This window comes from Anabrus simplex, chromosome 8, assembly GCF_040414725.1.
Source record: "Anabrus simplex isolate iqAnaSimp1 chromosome 8, ASM4041472v1, whole genome shotgun sequence".
NCBI classification, from domain to species: Eukaryota; Metazoa; Arthropoda; class Insecta; order Orthoptera; family Tettigoniidae; genus Anabrus; species Anabrus simplex.
The window spans coordinates 81,110,405-81,132,533 of NC_090272.1; the positions used below are offsets into that span (position 1 = coordinate 81,110,405).

The following is a 22,129-nucleotide window of genomic DNA, read 5'->3' on the forward strand; positions in this document are numbered from 1 at the left end:
CAGCAATGTGTTTATAATGTTATCGGAATAGGAGGGAATGAATACTGAAAAATAAAAATATATTAGCATACTATAAAAAAGAAATATGTTGATGGGTCTGTGAGACCCAACCCGTTTACTCATGTAACTTTTTGTGACCCGTGCACTGGCGGGCTAGATTTCAGAAAAGACCCTATATTGTCTTCTCATTTCACCCGTTGTCTGCCTCTCGTTAACTTTATAGCAAATAGTAATGCGTGTTTTGCTGCACTGACTTTCAACAGGGTAGTGATGCGTGCACGCCTGTGCGAGTGAATGAATGAGACTTTGCAACACAGCTGTAAGGAGAGAAACTTCAAGCCGTGGCCAATAAAAGGTGAACAACGTTGGACGTTATTTTTAACTGTTACTTTATTGTAGCAGAGACAGATATAGCAGTTACACAAAAATAACCGTTTGTCACACGTCAACTATAAAGAATCAAACTATCCACCTGATATATTCAGTGAGGAAAGGACAACAACGTAGCCCCTGTGGCCTAATGGATAAGGCATCGGTCTCCTAAACCGGGGATTGTGGGTTCGAGTCCCACCAGGGGTAGACGAGTTTTATTGCATTTAATGAAACAGATTGCCAAATTAGGCCTATATCTTTAATTATAAAAGAAAGTGTTTGTCTGTCTGTCTGCGCGCGATGTCCAGCAAAATCTACAGCACTGAGATATCTGAAATTTTGAACATAGGTCGATGGAAAGGAGTCCGAATGCACCTCGAAGCCGGAATTTTCATTTTCGCTTTCGTTGGTGAGTTATGAACGAAAAACCATCGGAAAACGTGCATTGGGATATGACAATCCAACGTGCTGTCATCATCATCATCATCATCTGTTTACCCTCCAGGTGCGGTTTTTCCCTCGGACTCAGCGAGGGATCCCACCTCTACCGCCTCAAGGGCAGTGTCCTGGAGCTTCAGACTCTTGGTCGTGGGATACAACTGGGGAGTATGACCAGTACCTAGCCCAGGCGGCCTCACCTGCTATGGTGAACAGGGGCCTTGTAGGGGGATGGGAAGATTGGAAGGGATAGGCAAGGATCAGGGAAGGAAGCGGCCGTGGCCTTAAGTTAGGGACCATCCCGGCATTCGCCTGGAGGTGAAGTGGGAAACCACGGAAAACCACTTCGAGGATGGCTGAGGTGGGAATCGAACCCACCTCTACTCAGTTGACCTCCCGAGGCTGAGTGGACCCCGTTCCAGCCCTCGTACCACTTTTCAAATTTCGTGGCAGAGCCGGGAATCGAACCCGGACCTCCGGGGGTGGCAGCTAATCACGCTAACCACTACACCACAGAGGCGGCCAACGTGCTGTCACCAAGATTAAATGCATCGAGACGCTGTCGCTAGGCAACGTACGTAAGATAGGTACAGAACACAGTATTCAAGGAGCCATTTTACGTCCAGGGCGTAGGAGACCGTTTTTGGTCTTATGTGGTGTGAGGGCATATGACGCTGTTGATGCTCTGCAATGAACACGGCTCTGAAACTGATGACGAATATTATTGAAGCCACCATCATTACTGAGCATGCTGCGGGCGAAGTAGTATTCCTCGGACCGTAAGTCCATTGAGTAGGAAGCCATTTTCGGTCCGCGACGCGAGGAGCCCACAGCCCGTAATATTCGGAAGCGTTTGGCTGTATGTGTGCGAAGCCCAGTCAAATCTACGGCACACAGAGATCTGAAATTTCGACATGGGACAATCACTTAAAGTTGTAGGAGTCCATCTTCGAAAACGGTGCTTTTGCCATTGTCAACTGTACGTGGACTGTTCAAGAGTTCGAAAGGCAAACACAATACAGTATACAACTTACCTCCAAATAGAAGGACATTAATATTTATTCCGATGCTCTATAAGGAAACAATATATTTTGTATTATATAACATGGTCTTTTACATGGTTTTAATATTATTTGTACCATCCATCAACCTGGTATCTTAAGCATTGAAAGTAACAATATAATAAAAATAAAATAATGTATTTCATGCAATTTACGTCAAAACGATGTGAGTTAATAAATATAATGTTTTAATATGCTTTTAAATAAATAGTTTCGAAACATCTAACGGTTCAATTAATAAACGCGGGCAAAGCCGCGGGCACATGCTAGTCAAATATAATTAATTTGATTTTAAAAAAGTGGTTAGTCGTCGCAGGGAGAAAAGTTCATCGAATTTTGCCGAAGTCACTCCCGTGTAATTACAAATACTCTCTTCGAACAGCCAAAAAAGGAGAAGATACACATGGACAATGCCTGGAAATGGTAGTAGATATCAAATATATTATATAATAATTAGAGAACCGTATCGAAATCAAGTAAAATCAAGTAAAAGCTATCTTGGGGCTGATAATAACTCCGATCATAACCCTGTGGTAATGACAGGCCAACTGAAACTTAAGAAAAGACGATTTTTTTTTAAAATGTTATTTCTTTTACGTCCCACTAACTACTCTTTTATGGTTTTCGGAGACGCCGAGGTGCCGGAATTTAGTCCCGCAGGAGTTCTTCTACGTGCCAGTAAATATACCGACACGAGGCTGACGTATTTGAGCACCTTCAAATACCACCGGACTGAGCCAGGATCGAACCTGCCAAGTTGGGGTCAGAAGGCCCGCGCCTTAACCGTCTGAGCCACTCAGCGCGGCAAAAAAGAATAGAAGGACGCCCCCCAAAATTGAATTTGTGTAATTTAAGGAAAGACAGCGAGGCTATCAAAATGTTCAAAGAAGAAACTAGTAACAAAATAAATACTAATGTACTGGCTAGAAGCAGTGCTAAAAAAAATTGGAATAAATCAAGAAACAAATAATTGATTTAGCATAAGTTTGTTTTGTAAAAGAAGAGAGGAAAATCTATAAGCCATGGGTTACACCCCACATTTTGGAACTAATGAACGCGCGCCAGATGGCCAAAGGAAAGGAAAACATGAAGAATACAATAAAATAAGAAATAAAATCCATCGAGAAACTAAAAACAAGCATAGGAAGAGTGGACCGAAGAACAATGTAAATAGTTAGATGAAAATATAACCAAACATAATTCCGAAAAAGCTTTTTCAGAAGACTGGAGGCAGTTCTAAACAAAGATAAAGCTCTTGAGTACAATAAAAGGAAGCTACGGAGATGTGATAATAGCGCAGGATAAGATAGCTATAATACGGAAAGAATATGCAGAAGGCCTGTATGAAGGACAAATAGATGACAATGTAATAGAAAATGAAAATGAGATAGAACAAGATGATCTGGGACCATGTATACTTAGAGAGGAATTTGATAAAGCTTTGAATGAGCTAAAACAAAGGAAGACACACTACAGGCTCTAGGGAATAAGGCAAAAACTTCTTTATATCAACTAGTAAATGATATTTGTACTAGCGGAGAAATACCGGAAGATTTTGAGAAAACTGTCTTGATACCTATCCCAAAAAGTAATTGTGCAAAGAGATGTCAAGATTATAGAACGTTAAGCCTGGTAACACATGCCTCCAAAATTATTACAAGAATTGTTTACCATCGCATGGAGAAAAGAATAGAAGAAAATTTCATGTCTGTTTACTCTCCAGGGTCGGTTTTTCCCTCGCCCCCCAAAATGGAATTTGTGTAATTTAAAGGAAGACAGCGAGGCTATCAAAATGTTCAAAGAAAAGTGGTACGAGGGCTGGAACGGTGTCCACTCAGCCTCGGGAGGTCAACTGAGTAGAGGTGGGTTCGATTCCTCAGCCATCCCGGAAGTGGTTTTCCGTGGTTTCCCACTTCTCCTCCAGGCAAATGCCGGGATGGTACCTAACATAAGGCCACGGCCGCTTCCTTCCCACTTCCTTGTTTATCCCTTCCAATCTTCCCATCCCCCACAAGGCCCTTGTTCAGCATAGCAGGTGAGGCCGCCTGGGCGAGGTACTGGTCATCCTCCCCAGTTGTATCCCCGACCCAGAGTCTGAAGCTCCAGGACACTGCCCTTGAGGCGGTAGAGGTGGGATCCCTCGCTGAGTCCGAGGGAAAAACCGACCCTGGAGGGTAAACAGTTTACGACACGATAATAATAATAATAATAATAATAATAATAATAATAATAATAATAAAAGAATAACATTTATGAACCAATCATAATCATATCTGAGTGAGAGACATAACATTCGCCCAGAAAACTGGTCCGTTATGGGTCTTGTATTTGGAAGCAGAGGCAGTGTACACAAGCATACGTGGGAAATCTTTTAAAAGCTTGGAATCCAGCACATGACTTTGGAAAAAATTATAATGGACATTTTAAAAGATTAGGTGACAATATTAAATCATCACTTATAGGCTACTATTCCTAAATGATAAATCATTTCGTGTTTCCTTTCTGTAAAATAATTTTAATATTTTCGGTTATCATCTCCTAAATTGTCCGGCTCCATGGCTAAATGCTTAGCGTACTGGTCTCTGGTCACAGGGGTCCCGGGTTCGGTTCCCGGCAGGGTCGGAAATTTTAACCGTAATTGGTTAATTCCCCTGGCACGGGACTGGATGTATGTCTTCATCATCATTTCATCTTCATCACGACGAGCAGGTCGCCTACGGGAGTCAAATCAAAAATTCCTTCCGGAGGCCTCATGCCATTATTATTATTATTATTATTATTATTATTATTATTATTATTATTATTATTATTATTATTATTATTATTGGCTAAATTGTAAAGATTCAGGACCCTTGTGGTTATTCACGGTTTGTGAACTGATGTCTTTTGAAAAATATAATAGTAATAATAATAATAATAATAATAATAATAATAATAATAATAATAATAATAATAATAATACCAAAAATTTGCAACATCTGATAATGTCAACCGTAAACAGTTTTAACAGCGATCCCCCTGTCAATGAGGGCGGTAGAAAAACACCCACGGTATCCCCTGAATGTCGTGAGAGGCTACTAAAAGGGACTCCAGAGGCTCTGACCTTGGGAGCGTTGATTGGCGACCGTGGGGCCCTTAGCTCAGCCCTGGCATTGCTTCCACTTTCTTGTGCCAGGCTCCTCACTTTCATCTATCCTTTCCGACCTCCCTTGGTTAACTCTTGTTCTTTTCCGACACCAACTGTGTTAGGTTGCGAGGTCTAGGGTGTCTTTCATTTTCACGCCCTTCGTGGCCCTTGTCTTCCTTTGGCCGATATCTTCATTTTTCGAAGTGTCGGATTCCTTTCATTTTTTCTCTCTGATTAATGTTGTATGGAGGATGGTTTCCTAGTTGTAATTCTTCTTAAAGAATAATCACCACTACCTCTTAACAGTGACCCCACCCTCAACCAAATTACTTTGTTTTAGTTTTGTTTTATCTCCCCTGTATGTTTTGGGAAGAATGTCTCAATATTTTCCTTTGTCATTTCTCCTTGTTATCTTTATAGACGATGTACTTCAGGTTCTTCAAGACTCCTCAAGCTCTATTTCCTAGTAATCTGAAGACATGAAAACTTTCGTGACTGTCACCAAAACTGTTCTAACCTTAGCAGAATCGATTGAAAGCACTCTATATGATTACAGTCATTTTAAGACGATTCCCTGTAATATTGTGACATTCACAAAAGGCTTCTTCAATGCAGTACTGGCACAGTTTTCGGTTAAGCGGTTTCCAGTCCAATATAGAGTTACCAACTCTCCCTTGTTTCCAGGGATCTCCGTATTTAACCTGATTTTTTCACAGTTTCCCGGCTCCTGTATTTTTGACTCTTTGGGCGCATGTCTCCCTATTTTTACGTCAAGTGAAATCAATGAATTTCAATATCATTTAAATAATGTGCGCACGTTAATGTATTTAATCTTTCGGTAGCAAAGGCAAGATTCTATATCGATATTTTTCCTAACGATTATCTCGTTATCTCGTTTAGAAATTGTCAACCAATCTTCTTGTCTGCCAACCAATGAACGCTTACTTTACTACCCTTCCTTTTTTCTTTCTTTCTTTCTTTCTTTCTTTCTTTCTTTCTTTCTTTCTTTCTTTCTTTCTTTCATTCTTTGTATTGCTCAATTGGTGGCGGTTTGGAGAGTTTTGGTTTCATTAGTTTTTACTGGACATCACGTGTCAGTCGTGTAGGTGCAAGAGTTTATAACAAAATAATGGGCATTAAATACAGACCTAAAACGCCACCAAGAAAATAAAATATAATATATGTGTACATATCTTTCGAAATGGGAATATGGATTTTCCTGAACTAGGCCAACAGAGTCTAATGCTTATAAAGCAAACTCGTTTCATCTGCAAAAGCAAGTTTAGCATCGCACATATCGGCAAGAATGACTGTGTACAGCACACGTGAATACCGCACGTAATAAATATTAATCTTCTTTGCTTCTGGTGTAAGAGAATCAGCCGTCTTGGAAATGCCCTAGTCCGTTGCCCGGGAGACGCCCGGATGTACTTGTGTTTTTCATTTGAAGAGTAAGCAGACTGTTAGGTGCGTGAACATCACATGGGGAGGGATCAAGCTGGCACATTGTGAGACCCCAAAATATCTCGGAGTTACTTTAGACCGCACAGTTTCTTATAGAAAACACTGTCTGAACACCAAAAACAAAGTTTCTGTGGTACGGAAGCTGAGTGATACAACCTTGGGAACACAGACAAACAGAGTGAGAACCTCAGCGCTATATGATTTTTCACGAGAGTTTAATCCTGATGTAAACAAGGCATGTCCACGCCTCAGCCAAAGAAAGAGTTGTGATTCGCTGAGCGTGTAGTATCAACCTCCGCCCCGTCAACGTCTCGTGTTCGGACATACAGTGCTGTGCATATTACCTAAAATAGACGAGAAACAGTTTTTGAGCTGTGCGAAACTAAACAGAGGGGTCTAAAGGGAGATCTACTGCTGAAGATTAGGGCCTACGTTATTTTTCATTTCTGAATATTAAAGAAAGCTATCGTAGGATAGAGCACCTCTTGCTCCATTTCTCTCACTGTGAATACTGACACTGACAGCTGCTGCAAGATGCAACACCTTATCTCCACACTGTACAGCTTGGGACTTTCCCTCGCTATGAGAAGACTTCCTGCATTACACCACGCCTTCTGCCTTCATATCTCGTTATTTAATCAGTTTTATTTAAAAAAATTATAGATACACACCGGTATATATGACAACCATATTTTAATTTGATTACGTACTCTTTCAGACTATCTAAATGTAATAAACTAAGATAAAATTAAATTAATGCCACGTACTAATTTTCTTCGAGCTCGCATACAGTCCAGTGAGTGCGACGGTTGCTTCTCCAATCAACTACGTCTGTGTCCACGTGCAAAGCCAAGGTGCTCCGCCTATTTGTTTACATCAGGATTAAACTCTCGTGAAAAATCATATAGCATTATGTCACTCGACAGCCAAGTACGCTTGCCCAGTATGATACAGATCTTGCCATACCAAAGAAGTAGACGTGGCAATTAATGAAACGTGTCGCATCATCACAGGCTGTCTAAGACCTACACTGCGAGAAAAGTTGTACTATCCTGCTGGCACCGCACCTCCTGATATCCGACGTGAGGTGTGAGGTAGCAACACATAAGGAGAAGATCACATCATTAAAATCCCAAGCTCATCCACTGTATGGACTCCAACCAGCACCATCACGCAAGAGTTTCTTGAAGACCACACAGAAACTTGAAGGAACAACAACATGCAAGACTTACTTTGTGGCGAGCTAGGGTTGAGCATCTTGGACGATGGAAAACATCTCGTGAAGAATTACCAGCTGGACATATGGAGCACTGGACGACTTGGAGATCTCTAAATAGGCTGCAATCGGGTGTTACTACGTAGGTGCAAGACCAATCTACATAAGTGGGGATATTCGGTGGATTCTGTTTTGTGTGTCTGTGGTGAAGTGCAGACTGCTAGAATGTCGTCTTTGTCCTGCCACATGCACTGAGAACGAGCTGCTTGAGGTGACAAGGAAAGCACTCTACGTTGCTAATTTCTGGTGCATCACAATATGAACCTTTGCTGCACAGCTTATTTTTATTTATTTTCTATAGACATTTTTGTAGATCTTTATATCGATGACCTAGTTAGAAAACCTCGTATCTCCCAATGCTCTTCCTATCCATTACTTCCCTTAAGTCTGGTCACGCCTCCCAGGCACATATGGATATGTAGTCCATCAGAACAATTTCCCTTGTGTTCACTTTCCTATGCTAATGTGTAAAGGAAAATGAACCTTAAATACAGTACATTATACTGTAGGGGTGAGTAAATACGTCACGCAATCATCCATTCCTATGGTACGTACGGCAAGGTTCATCTTCCTTTATACATCGGCATAGGAAAATGAACCGAATGAAAATTGTTCTGATTGACTACATATCCATATGTGGCTAGGAGGAGTGACTAGTGTTAAGGGAAATAATGGATAGGAAGAGCATTGGGGGATACGAGGTTTATTAATTTTAATATTCTTCTTCATTGGGAAAATTATAAGAATGACATAATTTTGCCATTTTCAAAGTTAACTCCTTCCGATTTTTTTGAAGCTCACAAAAGCAAACGATGTCAGAACTTCATTACGATTTTCTTCACCTCTCTCCACCTTAACAGAGGCCAAATAACGATGATGTGAAAGCCATTGCTGGTAAACTTTAATTCGTTTTTTCTTTAATTTGCTTTACGTCACACCGCCATAAATATGTCTTATGGCGACGATGGGATAGGAAAGGCCTAGGAGTGGGAAGGAAGCGGCCGTGGCCTTAATTAAGGCACAGCCCCGCATTTGCCTGGTGTGAAAATGGAAAACCATGGAAACCATCTTCACTCTCATTAGTCTGCCACACAGTATCAATATCAGCTACACAAGTATGGACTGTGCCATCTCAAGCTTTCAAAAAATGTGTTCGGCTAATAGGATGTTTCAAAAAAACCTGTTGTGGACGAACAAAGGATGGCATGATTTTAAAGAACGCATTGATCCCAAGAAGTGTAAGTTACTTGTCGGACGTGTTAAATGACACCAAGCAGTATAGCATATTCTTTTCTTTAGCAACAGATGCTTCCAATCACCTAAATAGGAACATGTTTCCAGTTGTGGTAGCCTACGATATTTTGACCCCTTTAGTGGGATCCAAAACAAATTGTTGGATTTCATGAAACAGGCAGAAGAAACTGCAATTCATGTCCATATGTTATTGAATAACTCGCTAAAGTCAAACAATTTGAGTGTGAGAAATGTATCATCATACTGTGCTGATGGCGCCAATGTAAATTACAGTCAGCATAATTCGGTGGTGAAACTGTTAAGTAATGAAAACGGAAATATCCTTCCAGTTGTTTTAACTATGTGATTCATGATGCCATAAAACTTGCATGTAATTGTTTAGATTATGGATATATTGGAATGTTAATGTTATAAAGATGTAGGGCCTATAGTCATTTTTTTCTGTTCTGCCAAACAAAGAGAATCGTTAAGATCATTTTGTGAATGTACTCATGTTGAATGCGCTGAGATCCTTACACGTGCCTATAAAATGTTATTTTGAAAGTACCCTATACTGTAGATGGTATGTATGACAATTGTTATTTCTTGTTGGCCCATAAATACTTCGTAAATAAAACAAATGATTCCTATATATCTCAAAATAAAAAGAAATATGTCAAATTACACAAAGTAACTCGTGTGTGATTTCATGTTAATGTGCATGTGGACCTACATAATATAGCATTTATGTAATTACCGTACGGACATAATTACAAAAAATAGAAAAAATATATGCCTCAGTGAATTTAATGTAAATATGTTTGCATATTGACATGATACTGTATAGGCTTTGGGGTTTATGCCGTGTCAAGAAAATCAGGTGAAAGTCTTTACGTTTCGCAGAGAACTGTGCTCTGCGTCATCAGAAGAAAATCTCGACTGTCCACGAGAAAGGCTTCTTAAATAATGACTTTTTAAAATTTAGACGTTATAATAGAAGTGGAAATGGTACGTTCATTCCTCACCAGATGGCTCCCGGACGTGGCACAGCGCTAGCGCCCGAAGTGGAACCTGACCAAAACATCAGAATCAGTCTAAGTGGGTCACATAACATGTGTACGTAACATATAACATTGACAGGTGTATGACATTGACACAAGTCCGGAATGAAACATCTGGCGATGAGGAACGTACGAATTTGGAAAACACGAAACGAAATAAAAATATTGAAGGGACAGGGAAGGGTACTTTTTTTTGCTATTTGCTTTACGTCGCACTGACACAGATAGGTCTTATGGCGACGATGGGATAGGAAAGGCCTAGGAGTTGGAAGGAAGCGGCCGTGGCCTTAATTATGGTACAGCCCCGGCATTTGCCTGGTGTGAAAATGGGAAACCACGGAAAACCATCTTCAAGGCTGTCGACAGTGGGACTCGAACCTACTATCTCCCGATTACTGGATACTGGCCGCACTTAAGCGACTGCAGCTATCGAGCTCGGTAGGGAAGGGAACTACCTACGTAAATCCTTAAAGGCTGGAAACCAGGTATTACGACGGCGTCGTCGGGTCATGATGTCATGTTCGAAGATGCTCGAGCTCTTAATCCAAACTAGACACCACAGGTCCAGGATTATAATGGAAGCTGTGGAAATACGTAGAAATCCTAACAATTTCAACAGGGACACTAGCTATCAATTAAGTAATCTGCAATCTACATCGCCGGACTGAGTGACGCAGACGGTTAAGGCGCTGACCTTCTAACTACAACTTGGCGGGTTCGATCCTGGCTCAGTCCGGTGGTATTTGAAGGTGCTCAAATACGACAGCCTCGTGTCGGTAGATTTACTGGCACGTAAAAGAACTCCTGTGGGACTAAATTCCCGCACCTCGGCGTCTCCGAAGACCGTACAAGTAGTTAGTGGGACGTGAAGCAAATAGCATGATTTATTATTACAATCTACATCACCGGGTAACCAGTATTAGAACCTACATAACTACAAAGTTTTATGAAAATTCGCCAAGTATTAACGGAGTTATTGTAGGTTGAAGTGATAACTAAATTCCGTGACGCATACGGCAGATTCAGTATAAAATAATCCGGGTGACAAGCCTAGGTACAGTATTATCCCACAGCCCAGCCATGCCGCTTGGCTGATTGAAGTTCTACGACGTATTACTGTCAGTGTGATCATTGCGTGGAGGGCCCACTATCCCTATTACAGATTATTCTTTTATTAATCGCCAAGCTCCATCCAGCAGTTATCACTACTGGTGGGAGCTATTGTCTCTATTATTACAAACTCTTATTATTATCGTGAGTTTCCTCGCGAGTCCCTGGCAATCGCCGAATATTTGGTAAACACCAGGCTCCACCCGGCAGTGATCACTTCGTGGAGGGCCCACTATACCTATTGCAATTTGTTTAGTACTTATAACTGTATATTAGATTTGATTTGTTCACTACTAACAACACAGGGTCTAAGTTGGAGGAGAACTCTGTATAGACTCTCTGGAAATAAATAAATAAATAAATAAATAAATAAATAAATAAATAAATATTACTGTCAGTGTTGAAAGTCTGTGGTTAACCTCTACGAAGTTCGTCATGTAAGGTGACTAGATTATTTTTAGTCAGTAAGGAATTTGTCTTTCTTGAATAAACAAAAAGTTCAAAACCTCCTATGTACACATTCCAATCCGATGTAAAGTACACGCCCTGCATAAACCCATGCTCTTCAAGCTAGCCAAGTACGGGCATATTTTTCCTGGTACAATATATTTTCATGTTTTCTAATGATTTGGATATTTTATCTTTCATTGCATCTTTTGGTAATGATTTCTTGACAGAAATATTTTGTTGGAAGAGTAGGAATTATTTAACTGACATATGCTACACAATGTAAATCTTTTACATACGCAATAAAGAGCATTAAATATTCTTTAGAATATTGTTAAGACATTGTATAGCCTCTAGTATTATAATATTCTGTGAAAATTGCAATAAGCACCGTGGTGATAAACAAGCGAGGCAGCCCGTAGCTGGCTGTGAGCGGTGATCTAATCAGCGCAGTGGCCGGCAAGTGGTCACGCAATACTTCGCTACCTACTTTTACAGCAAAAGTAGATGACATTTTTTTTTTAAAGAAAAGCACGTAACAAATTCATTTAGTTAAAATGAATCACTTCTTTGGCCAAAACACTAAAATTTTGGCTGCCGAACCTTATCATTCTGGGCTCAGAAAGCCCGCAACCCACAGTCTGAACCGCTCTGAATCACAATAATTGCCGAGGGAGTTCGTATGCGGTTTGTGCCGCGTAGCTGTTAGCTTGAATTCTGGAGATAGTGGGTTCGAACCCCACTGTCGACAGTCCTGAAGATGGTTTTCCGCGATTTCCCATTTTCACACTAGGCAAATGTGGGAGGCTGTACCTTAATTAAGGACATGGAAGCTTCCCTTCCACTTCTAACCCTTTCCTATCCTATCGTCGCCATAAGACATATGAGTGCCGATGTGACGTACAGCAAATTATTTTCTTCCTTTCTTTCTTTCTTTCTTTCTTTCTTAATTCGTTTACCCTCCAGGATTGTTTTTTTTTTCCAGGACTGAGAGAGGGGACCCACCTCTACCACCTCCTAGAGCGTGAAACATTGGGTCGGGGATATAACTGGGAAGGATGACCAATACCTAGCCCAGGCAGCCTCACCTGCTATGCTGCACAGGGGCCTTGTGGAGGAAGGTAGGGGGGGGGGGGAATCGGAAGGAATAGACAAGGAAGAGGGAAGGCAGCGGCCGTGGCCTTAAGTTAGGTACTATGCCGGCATTTGCCTGGAGGAGAAGTGGAAAACCACGGAAAACCACTTCGAAGATAGCTGAGGCGGGGATCGAACCCCTCTACTCAGTTGACCTCCCAAGGCTGATTGGACCCCGTTCCAGTCCTCGTATCACTTTTCAAATCTCTTGCCAGAGCCGGGAATCGAATCCGTGCCACTGGGATGGCAGCTGATCATACTAACCACTACACCACACAGGCAAATTCTAAAAATAAAAATTGTCTGGCAAACACGAAATGTTGTCCCCGGAGATATTTTATATCCCGAGATCGGCCCCGCTGTCTGAAAAAAAGTAACATAACTCGGTAGCTGCAGAAGCAGAAGTGCGGCAAGTATCCAGTATGCAGAATATAGTGGGTTCGAACCGCACTGTCGGCAGCCCTGAAGATGGTTTTCCATTTTCACACCAGGCAAATGCTGGGGCTGTTCCATAATTAAGTCCACTGTCGCTTCCTTCCCACTCGTAGCTCAGCCCTGTCTCATCGTAGCCATAAGATCCATCTGTGTCGGTGCGATGTAAAGCAACTTGTAAAAAAATAAAACAACATCGGAAGTTTTTCGTGACGTATTGGCTACGCCTAGATCAATGGATAGATTTCTCTGGAATTCTTTCCCCCTCTTCCTTAACGATGTCGTGTAGTTATTTTCAGGGGCATAGGAGTTGCATGTGATTTTCAAGTACATTTTCTAGCGGTCACCACTGACATGTTATTTGATTTCTATCCGCGGGACTGCTCTCGCGTACGGCGTTGACATTTGTTTCTGTTTACGGTGTAGTGACGTATGTTGAAATATGGGGTGTGTATCAGTGCTATGAACCCACAACACGATGAAATGAAATGTCGTATGGCTTTTAGTGCCCGGATATCCCAGGACGGGTTCGGCTCGCCAGGTGCAGGTCTTTCTATTTGACCCCCGCAGGCGACCTGCGCGTCGTGTGAGGATGAAATGATGATGAAGACAACACATACACCCAGCCCCCGTGCCATTGGAATTAACCAATTAAGGTTAAAATCCCCGACCTGGCCGGGAATTGAACCCGGGACCCTCTGAACCGAAGGCCAGTACGCTGACCGTTCAGCCAACGAGTTGGACACCCACAACACGATGAAAGAAGGTGATGAAAGTTTGGTTCCTGATAGGGGCGATAGTGATGTGACGAGAGAATAAATATGCCACCGTCTTTTGAGGACATTAGGTTCTGATAAGAAGAATTCCCGACCATCAAAGTTGACGATTCGAAACTGGTACTGATTTTGAAGGAAAGATTTTCAGCACTACTCTGAAGAGTTTATTAATTCTTTAATAGGATGTGTTAATTTAATGAATAAAATGAAAGAATAGTCTATGAAACTTTTAGTCATTATTTCCAGAAAGTGTACTGTATACTTTTTGTTTATAGTAGTGGTGGTGGTGATTATTGTTTTAAGAGGAAGTACAACTAGATAACCATCCTCTATATAACACTTAATCAGAGAGGAAATTAAGGGGTCCGACACTTCGAAAAATGCTAATAATAATAATAATAATAATGTTATTTGCTTTACGTCCGATTAACTACTTTTACGGTCTTTCGGAGACGCCGAGGTGCCGGAATTTAGTCCCCCAAGAGTTCTTTTACGTGCCAGTAAATCTACCGACACGAGGCTGTCGTATTTGAGCACCTTCAAATACCACCGGACTGAGCCAGGATCGAACCTGCCAAGCTGGGGTCGGAAGGCCAGCGCCTCAACCGTCTGAGCCACTCAGCCCGGCTTCGAAAAAATGAAGGTATCGTTCAAGGAAAGACAAGGGACACGAAGGGCGCGAAAATGAACGAATACCTAGGCTTCGTCACCTAATACCATTGGGGTCGGAAAGTGACAAGAGTTGACCAAGTAAGGTCGGATATGAAAGATGAAAGTAAGTGGAAGCAATGTCGGGACTCAGCTAAAGGCCCCGTGGTTGCCAACCCACGCTTCCAAGTTGAAAGCCCCTTCGGGCGCTTTCAATTGCCTCCTACAACAGGCAGGGGATTCCGTGCGCGTTATTTTACCGCCCTCACCAACAGGGGAACTGTTTATAATAAAGGCATGTTGAAGAAAGCAAAAGTCAGAGAAAAATCAAAATCAAAAAATAGCCTTAGTGGATTTTTTAAGTATGAAAATATCAAAACTTGACCAATTTTAATCATTGTTTAAGACCGTATTATATTAAATCTGCATGCGCTACCGATCACGCGACAACAAACAGCGGTGACGTTGACATCCTACGACATGTGGTCCTATTTCTTCTTCTTCTGCTTCTTCTTCGAAATTCAGGCCCTTATTCGCCAACATCAGTTACTTTTGCTGTTATCCTACATTTACAAAACTTGGATAATGCCATTATCTTGGATAACACTCGCTTCTGTATTCACCAAAGAATTTATTATCTCGATTTACTAAAACCTAAGCCTTCGTTTCAATCTGAATTTGAACCTTACATTTTCATACTGACGCCAGGAAACAAATGATTACTTTCTGCCGCCAGTACCAAAATATAAACAAGTTGTTTAATTACCTTCGGGTTTGCAAATAATTAATGAAAAATTGTGTCCACTATTAACCAGAAACGAAGCAAGAATTCTAATATGACATACCAAGCGAAGGAATTATTATTAAATTTGGTGGTAGAACGTATTAGCATTATACAGAATAAGAAAACAAATCATAGCCTGCACATTGCGTATTTCACTCAAAAAGTAAGCCAATATTCGACATTCAAAATTCACCCAGTTGTGTACTGTACAAGATATAAGCTACAATAAAGAATTCATTTTAGGCCTACCTATGTGTTGGGAATACCAGGTTATGTTCGATCATGGATAACAATGACAATGTCGAAGCTTCAGATAACCTAAAACATGTTTCAAAATCAGTGTCATTAGTAGCATGCAGCACGTACTTTTTATCCACCTAAGATGTTTTATTGCAAAATCTTGGTCATATTCCTCGACGTTGTGATCTTCTCTTTCACTTAAATATTCCAGCCGTCTACGACCCGCCATCTTGGAAGACTATTATCTTAGATTTCCTGTTTAACCGGCCAACCTATCTCCAGTACAATTTTAAACCGAGATAATACCCTGTGGTGTAGTGGTTAGCGTGATTAGCTGCCACCCCCGGAGGTCCGGGTTCGATTCCCGGCTCTGCCACGAAATTTGAAAAGTGGTACGAGGGTTCTATTCCCACCTCAGCCATCCTGGAAGTGGTTTTCCGTGGTTTCCCACTTCTCCTCCAGGCAAATGCCGGGATGGTACCTAACTTAAGACCACGGCCGCTTCCTTCCCTCTTCCTTGTATATCCCTTCCAATCTTCCCCATCCCCCGCAAGGCCCCTGTTCAGCATAGCAGGTGAGGCCGCCTGGGCGAGGTACTGGTCATCCTCCCCAGTTGTATACCCGACCAAGAGTCTGAAGCTCCAGGACACTGCCCTTGAGGCGGTAGAGGTGGTATCCCTCGCTGAGTCCGAGGGAAAAACCGAACCTGGAGGGTAAACAGATGATGATGATGATGATGATGATGATGATGATGATGATACCCGTTATCCGAGATAACGTTGTTGCTGAATACAAATGTAACTGTTATCTGGGTTTTCTTAGCTTTAAACCAAGATAAGAGCTTTTACTCCCCAGTTGGAACACGCTATTTTGGGATAAAGTGCTCGTATAGTACTATGCATCTACCGAGTGAAGCTACATCTACGCGTCATAAGATACAAATGGCATGTTTCGTTCGATTCAGCGAGAGCTCTGTACATAACTCAAGAGGAAATCAAATTTGAAAGACCTGACCTGAATAATGTCGCAACATTAACCATGCCCAAGGCTTTTATGTAGTTCATTAATCCCCGAGCACAAATTGCGCCCGCATCAATGTAGGCAGGGAATGGTGCAGTAATTCCCAGGTGTGATGTTATCAATCAACTGTTCGCGTGACCAGGAAGGACTGTGGCACCGGCCGGCAATACAAAACTTACTTCTGAATGCAGCCCAGAACAACGCACTATTATTGCAGTTTGCGTCTAAATACAGCTTATGATCTATAGTATTTATAGGTTAATAGATCGAAGTGTAACGATATGCAGAGTGCAGCAGTCAGACGTGGCGTAACGGGTTGGGGGGCGCGGAAGGGGGGTGGGGGTCTTGGGGATGGGGGGGATGGGGTGGCATGATTAACATGATCACAGGCTTGTGAAATAAGGAACAACTATTACTGCAAGCATTCCTGTATAATAACAATATTCACCAACAATCAGAAAAAAAACAGAACAATAACAGAGCTTGTTTCTGAAATTCATTTTTGAATCGGTCTTAAGTTTTCAATAATATTCACAAGTAAACTGAAAAATGAGACTTAATCTCTATATATAAAATAAGGGTTTTGTCTGTACATTGCTCAGAATTTGGCTAGTTGCTTTACGTCGCACCGACACAGATATGTCTTATGGCGACGATGGAAGAGGAAAGGGCTGGGAGTGGGAAGGAAGCGGCCTGGCCTTAATTAAGGTACAGCCCCAGCATTTGCCTGGTGTGAAAATGGGAAACCACGGACTGCCGACAGTGGGGTTCGAACCCACTATCTCCCGAATACTGGATACTGGCCGAACTTATGCGACTGCAGCTATCGAGCTCGGTGCTCAGAATTTAAAAAGAATGGTATTTCAGCATCGGTCCTGTCCACAGTAGAAAGGAAATGCACTTTTTAATTTTCCGTAATTTCTGTCTGTCTGTCTGTCTGTCTGTCTTTTCAAATTTCGAGCTAGAGTCGGGGATCGAACCCAGGCCTTCGGAAGTGGCAGCTAACCACACTAACCACTACACTACAGAGGAAAAATAATATATTAATACATTTTATTTTTAAAATTAAATATTTGTATGCGTTGAAATAAAACACAAATAAATATATGTTTCTATCTTTTGCTATTTAATTTTTAAAACTTTCCTGTACTCACATTAGAGTCTAAAGAAGCTGGACCACTTGGGGGATATTACTGGATTCAAAGGCATTGCCGATTCACTGCTCAAAAGACCGAGTTCGTTGAATCTGTCTTGGGTCGTACCATTTTGCAGGTAATTCGTTATTTATAAGTCCCTGTTTCTAAAATGATCGTTTTGCGGAGGAACCAATAACAGGAATAATTAGGTCTATAATATAATATTCTGGTACCAATTTTCATTGGTTTTTCTGATAATACCTTGGCGTAGGTCTTTTTGAGAGAGCGTGGTATTCGTGTTACGAGACACGGCTGTGCTGAACTCAACACAATAACAATAACTGCAGCCTGATGCAACCACCTGACAATTACTCGACTTTTGAATAGTAATTACGCTGACCATTCGGAGAAGGAGCCGGATTCATGCGCTCTCATAATGTGTAAAATCCATCTGAATAACAATTGGCAACTTTCATAAATATTTTGTGGTTGTGTGGTGTGATGTAATGTGGCTTCCGGAGATGGCCGGGGCAGGTATCTCAGTTCACACCCATGGGCACGCGCGTGTGTGTGTGTGTGTGTGTGTGCGTGTGTGTGTGTGTGTGTGTGTGTGTGTGTGTGTGTGTGTGTGTGTGTGTGTGTGTGTGTGTGTGTGTGTGTGTGTGATAATGAGGTAGGAAAAGGATTAAACAACCTAGTGTCGGCACATAGCTTACACCTGTCGAATAGCACCAAAGCTTAACGTCCTCACCCCACCCACGGACGAATCACCATCAACAGCGTCATATGCCCTCACGGAGAAGTGTGGAATCAAACCCAGATTTCTGGCACGCAATTTAGTGATTAAGAAGTGTATACAACCACCTCTCCTATCCTGCCAGCCAGCGTTCTGATGGTGACTTTTTGCCACCATCGGGACTCGAACCAGCTAACCACGGTTTCAGACCATAGATACTTGAGGCCTTAATGATCTTAGCCACCAGGCGAGAAATGTTTTGTGGTAAAGTGTGAAAATAATCTTAATTTACGATACAATACCCCATATTAATTCAAATTTTATTATAAATATACGAATTGCAATGAAACTAGAAATAATACCGCGATGTATTCCTTTAATTTGTCTAAACTACATTACAAAACTACGTTCTTTTATAAAATGCACCTGGAATATTTTGAAAAAAGACCAAAGTAATTTGCATATATGTTCCTCTTTTTTGCTAGTGGCTTTACGTCGCACCGACACAGGTAGGTCTTATGGCGACGACGGGATAGGAAATGGCTAGGAGTTGGAAGGAAGCGGCCGTGGCCTCAATTAAGGTACACCCCAGCATTTGCCTGGTATGACAATGGGAAACCACGGAAAAACCACCTTCAGGGCTGCCGAAAGTGGGATTCGAACCCACTATCACCCGAAAGCAAGCTCACAGCCGCGTGCCCCTGACCGCACGGACAACTCGCCCAGTCATATATGTTCGTAAAATTTCAGTTATGTTGTATATAACTTAATCGAGGGTACCTGATATACTAACATACAATCCAGAATATTCTTTATGATCGAAAACTCCAAACTGCGTTTAACAATAGTCGTTATTCCGGAAATAATTCCTCTATATAGGTAGCATTTTAAAGTTTTCTTAGTTAAAGATATAGTTCTCAACTCTTAAAATTTAGTGAAAATAAGATTAAAATAGCAGAAAGAATAAATTTCAGTAGGATCTCCTCTTAACGAATATTCTCTTCTTTTCTAGGATTAGGAATTTATTCTCATAAGTCTCCTTGATTTGCTCTTACCAAGTAATCGCCGCGCGGTTTGGATCATGTAACTATCCGCTTGCATTCGGGAGATAGTGGGTTCGAAACCCACCTGTCGGTAGCTCTGAAGATGGTTTTCCGTGGTTTCCCATTTTCACACCAGGCAAATTCTGAGGATGTACCTTAATTAAGGCCAAAGCCGCTTCCTTCCCATCCCTAGCACTTTCCTATCCCATCGTCCCCATAAATCTATCTATGTCGGTGCGATGTAAAGCAACTTGTAACAAAAAAGAAATGATTTGCTTTTTAGAACAACTCTAATATAGATAGCTGAAAACTGTTAAGAGCCTTTACGACAAAGTAATACAATGCCAATGAACGGTAGTAAATAGATACATGTAATGATTTCATGAGGGCGTATTTTCAATACTAGTCTATGAAGTCCAGCCTGTCTGAACAGTAAATATGACGAACAAACATAGTCGTTTTCTCTGAAAGATCGATAGGTTGGTGCCAGTGCAACACACGCGACATCATTCCATTCCAGATCGCAAAGAAATGATTAAAAATTTACCTAGCAAGTTGACCGCGCGGTTTCAGTCGCGTAGCTGTGAGCTTGCATTCTGAAGATGGTGGGTTCGAACCCCACTGTCGGCAGCCCTGAAGACGGTTTTACACACTTTCCCAGTCTCACACCAGGCGAATGGTATGGCTGTGCCTTGATTAAGACCGTAGCTGCCACGGGCTGCCGACAGTAAAATTCGAACCCACCATCTCCCAAACGCAAACTCACTAGATATTTATTTTCTAATGTAGTGACCTCCAAAAAAAAAAAAAAACTATTTTCACCCAAGTCTGACACTGCCATGAGACTTGTCCTTGTCAGTTCGACCTTCGGTGAACAATATTTACATGTAAAAAGTCCTTTGCAAGTTCATCGTCTATATTGTTTTCCGTGTCCATCCCCTGTTCCTAAGAAGACAGCAACTTAAACATATACTCGCGTTAAATTGGATTTTCTTGAAAAATATTAAATTTGGGAAACATTTGGTCAAATCCGTCACATCGCACTATTCACAATAACAAAGAAAATCAAGAGAAATCAATTTCTCTTCATCAGCAAGGAAGGATAATGACAACAGTAGAAATATTACAGACCTTGTAGCGGAAGGTAAGAGAATCTCTAATTAGATGCCCTCCTGATTAGATCACTGCACACGCCCCCCTCCCCTACACGTAAAGTCTTCCTGTGAATGCCTCCCGTATACCCACTCAGTTATACAGCCGAACCTCGATATGTCGAACCTCGATATGTCGAACCTCGATATGTCGAACCTCCATTACTTAAAACTCTCGAAGTAACTTAAATTTCCCGGTCGTTTGTCCTATTCTTCACGTGAATTTATTTCTCTTTTACTCGAAATTCGGTAACACGAATTTCTCGATTTCTCGAAGCAAACATTTCCTCCCCTGAAGAAAAAATACTCTGTAACTCGAATTTTGTGTAACATTAACTGTGCAATATGGCGTTTGTGGTTTGTGAGAAGCAGTTAACAAGCAAAGAAAGGGTTGCGATGATGTTGGGAGCTAAAATGACGGAAACCGAAAAACTAAAACTCCTACTGATCGTAAAATCGGCGAGGCCTCGTTGTTTTTCGGGTGTGAATTAATTACCGGCCACGTAGGAAAGCAACCACCGAAGTCGTGGATGATAAGCTCCATTTACGAATCTCGGCTGCGTGGTATTGACGAGAAGTTTCTTTTTTTTTTTTTTTTTTTGCTAGGTTTTTTTTACGTCGCACCGACACAGATAGGTCTTACGGTGACGATGGGACAGGAAAGTGCTAGGGATGGGAAGGAAGCGGCCGTGGCCTTAATTAAGGTACAGCCCCCGGCATTTGCCTGGTGTGAAAATGGGAAACCACGGAAAACCATTTTCAGGGCTGCCGACAGTGGGGTTCGAACTTACTATCTCCCGAATACTGGATACTGGCCACACTTAAGCGACTGCAGCTATCGAGCTCGGTACGAGAAGTTTCAACGTGAAGGGAGGAGAGGTTAACAGTAACAAACAGAAGAGACTAACGAATTTTTTCCAAATGTGTTAACGGAAGTATGTTTCTTGTTTGACTACTCTATGTACTGTATCCTGTCTTCTAAAATATTTACTATAATAAAGATTATGATTAAAGTGATGCCGTAAAATTGTATGTACATGTTTAAATACTGTTAAAAGTAATGTATTCAGTATAAGCCCGAAATTATGCGCTATAGGCTACATGCTCAAAAACATTATTCTCTATATCTCGAAATTATGCGCTATAGGCTACATGCTCAAAAACGGTATTCTCTATATCTCGAAATTATGCGCTATATGCTACATGCTCAAAAACGGTATTCTCTATATCTCGAAATTATGCGCTATCGGGTACTTGCTCAAAAACGGTATTCTCTATATCTCGAAATTATGCGCTATAGGCTACGTGCTCGAAAACGGTATTCTCTATATCCCGAAATTATGCGCTATAGGCTACGTGCTCAAAACCGGTATTCTCTATATCCCGAAATTATGCGCTATAGGCTACATGCTCAAAAACGGTATTCTCTATATCTCGAAA

The 22,129-nt window shown here is 41.5% G+C and overlaps 1 non-coding gene across 1 annotated transcript; it reads left to right on the forward strand.

Moving 5' to 3' along the window:
- Positions 1-506: 506 nt before the first annotated feature.
- Positions 507-579, forward strand: TRNAR-CCU (transfer RNA arginine (anticodon CCU)). Its single transcript has one exon. It is a non-coding gene; the product is annotated as a tRNA-Arg (tRNA).
- Positions 580-22,129: the final 21,550 nt, after the last annotated feature.